Source organism: Hordeum vulgare, chromosome 7H, assembly GCF_904849725.1.
Source record: "Hordeum vulgare subsp. vulgare chromosome 7H, MorexV3_pseudomolecules_assembly, whole genome shotgun sequence".
In the NCBI taxonomy this organism is placed as follows: Eukaryota; Viridiplantae; Streptophyta; class Magnoliopsida; order Poales; family Poaceae; genus Hordeum; species Hordeum vulgare.
Genome location: NC_058524.1, coordinates 554,004,643 through 554,007,614, shown reverse-complemented (window position 1 = coordinate 554,007,614; position 2,972 = coordinate 554,004,643). Strand labels below are relative to the sequence as shown.

The 2,972-nt window shown below is 45.6% G+C and overlaps 1 long non-coding RNA gene across 1 annotated transcript; it reads left to right on the top strand.

Annotated features, from left to right (window-relative positions):
* Positions 1-1,061: 1,061 nt before the first annotated feature.
* LOC123412828 lies at positions 1,062-1,843 on the top strand. The gene is made up of 3 exons (XR_006613615.1): positions 1,062-1,104; positions 1,448-1,514; positions 1,726-1,843. It is a non-coding gene; the product is annotated as an uncharacterized LOC123412828 (long non-coding RNA).
* Positions 1,844-2,972: the final 1,129 nt, after the last annotated feature.

Here is a 2,972-nt window from a genome sequence, read left to right as displayed (position 1 = left end):
GACCCCCACTACGCCTACCTCAAGATGAAGATGTTGGGTCCCAAGGGTATCGCCACCATCGATGGGGACTACAAGAAGTCCATCGAGCGCGCCCCAGCCGGCAGACGGTCGGCCGAGTCCGTGGTCATCGCTGAGGAGCGGCGCCAGCTCGACCGACTCGTGGCCCATGAAACGGAATTTTTATCCAAAAGGACCCCCTGTCGAGTGGGATTGTCAAAAGAGACCACCTGCGAGTGGAAACGAGAAAAAAGACCCCCACCCCGGGTGGCGGCAGGCGCGCCAGGCGGCACGTGGCACCTGCCGCCACCGCACGAGGCGGCCGTGGGGCCTGCCGCCACCGGCAGAGGCGGCCAGTGCCGGAACCCGTTCCCGCCCACTCCTGTCCGTAACGGACAAAGCCGGGTGGGCCCTGCCGCCTCGGGAGCAGGCGGCCAGGCCACTGTTTCCGCGCGGCCGACACTGTTGCTGATTGCGCTGATTTCCGCGCAGCCAGATTCCCAGGCTTATTTCCCGCTCGCACCGACGAAACAGTGGGAATTTTTCCCGCTCTCCACCGAAGAAACAGTGCGAAACTTCTTCTTTATAAGCGAACCGCGTCGCTGCCTCCTCTCTCACTCTCTTCTCCTGCCGTTGCCTCCCGTGTCGCTCCTCTTTCTCACTCTCTTCTCTTTCTCACTCTCTTCTCTTTCTCACAAGAGCTACTCCGTATGAATGTTTATGTGGCGATTTAGGACGGTTTAAAGTTAGATTTTGAAGACGTTGTAGTTGAAGAAAAGATAGATCAAGGTAAGAGCTTTCCATATCTGTTGGTTGTGTTTGCATGCATGATGTATTTATTTTGTTTGATTAGTTTATAAGTATGTGTTTTATTTTGTCTTAGGGAGCGTATTATCACTTTTGTGGAACTATTTTGAAGACGTTGTAGTTGAAGAAAAGATAGATCAAGGTAAGAGCTTTCCATTTCTGTTGGTCGTTGCATGCATGATGTTTTTATTTTGTTTGATTAGTTTCTAAGTATGTGTTTTCTTTTGTCTTAGGGAGCGTATTATCACTTTTGTGGAACTATTTTGTCATGCGATATGAACTACTAAGTTGAAGATCAAGGTATGAGACTTTGTTCATATTTGTGTTCATGTGATAATAGGTCGACTATGTTCATATATTACCGATGATTTGTTCGTGTTTGCATGCAACTAGTATTTGGAAAGGAGCCGGAAAAATGCCTATGTAACTAGCATTTTTGTAAAAAACATGTAATAATATGTTAGCTCCATTAGTATTATTACATGCAAGACGCGTGTGTAATATATTTGTTTATTTGATAATTTGTCAACCCCGTAGAAATATGACTCGTGATATATATGTATATGCATGCAGTATGTATTTTTAGACTTTTGCTAGCACGGAAATAATTATGTGTGTAATATTTTTGTTCATATGAAAATAGGTGGAATTCGCTGATATTATTCTGGTGATATATTATATTCGGAAGGATATCCTTATTTAAACCAGAGGTGTGAATGACATATTGTAATTCATCTTCTATTTATTTTATAGATGTAGTGTCACGATAAATGATACAATATAAATTATTATGCGTAGATGTAATGGATGTTGTTAAATTGTTATATGTAAAAAAGATAAGTAATGGATGTTGTTATTACAATGTAAATCTAAAAATATGATTTTTAATGGACTAACGATGTAAATATGGCTGCTCGTTAGGTACTATGGAAAATTTGTTAGTGTTTTATGGGCACATCGTACGTGAGGGTCCTTCTGGTGTGGATGTGTCCAGGTGCGGGATGACTACGGTTGTAGTGAAAGACATGGTTAATGTAGAGTATGCGGCAGTTAGAAGGTGCATCCGATCGGTGTTTGGTTCAGCGATGAATGGACAAAAAATGACCCTGGAGGCTTTCGTGGTTGAGGGAGGAAATCGTTGGGTTCTGCGACGGGTTACTGGTGAAAGAGCATGGGCGTCGTACATGGGTTTTGCAAGCAATCCCAATAACTCCATGTATGGACAACCCATGGTTTATGTGGAGTTCATTTCTGCCAGTGATGTCGCCGAGTGCAGTAGCGGTGCCGGTGAGGCCGAGTTGGCCATAACTGTAGCCCCCGACGCCGGCCCATCGGAACCAAGCGGTGGCGAACATATGGCCATAACTGTAGCCCCCGACGCCGGCCCAACGGAACCAACAGGTGGCCAACAAGTGTATGACACGGGATATTGGTCTGCGGTCGTTGACATGAGCGAACATGTCGAGGGATTGCCGGAGGCGCTAGATGATGACGATGATGGTCATTCTTCTGCGTCTTCGGAATCAGATGATGATGAAGTTGTTCCTCCTAAGAATGCGGTCGCTGCAGCAATCAACCCAGAGTTTTTACAGGTTATGAGCATCACCAATGAATTTAACTCTGTTGCTGGCCTAGACGCGGGGAGTCTGGCCGTTGGACAGATTTTCCCAGATAAGAAATCTGCTAAACAAGCAATACATAGCTATGCAATTGCTATACACAGGCAACATAGAGTGAAGCAGTCTGATAAAAAGGAGTTGAAGCTCATATGCATCCATCGCGAAGCGAGTTGCCGCGGAAGAGTTATTGCTCGCTAGAAGCCTGGGGTATGTCAGCCATGGCATGTCACAAAAATAGAGCAACATGGTTGTGAGCAAACCGGCACTCTTTGAGAGCACCGCAACGTGACTGCAGAATATGTGTCACAGGTGATGCAAACCATTGTGCAGCAAAGTCTTAATATTAGTATTAGGGCTTTGCGTGCAACTGCATCTGATCTGATTGGTTTCCCTGTCAGCTATAGCAAGGCTCGTCATGCAAAGGAAAAGATATTTCAGAGGTTGTATGGCACCTATGAGGAGGCGTACTCTTTTGCCCCTAGAATGTTGCATCAGATTTTAGTTGCTAATAGGGGGACTCAAGTTTTCCGGAAAGAACGTCCAAATACA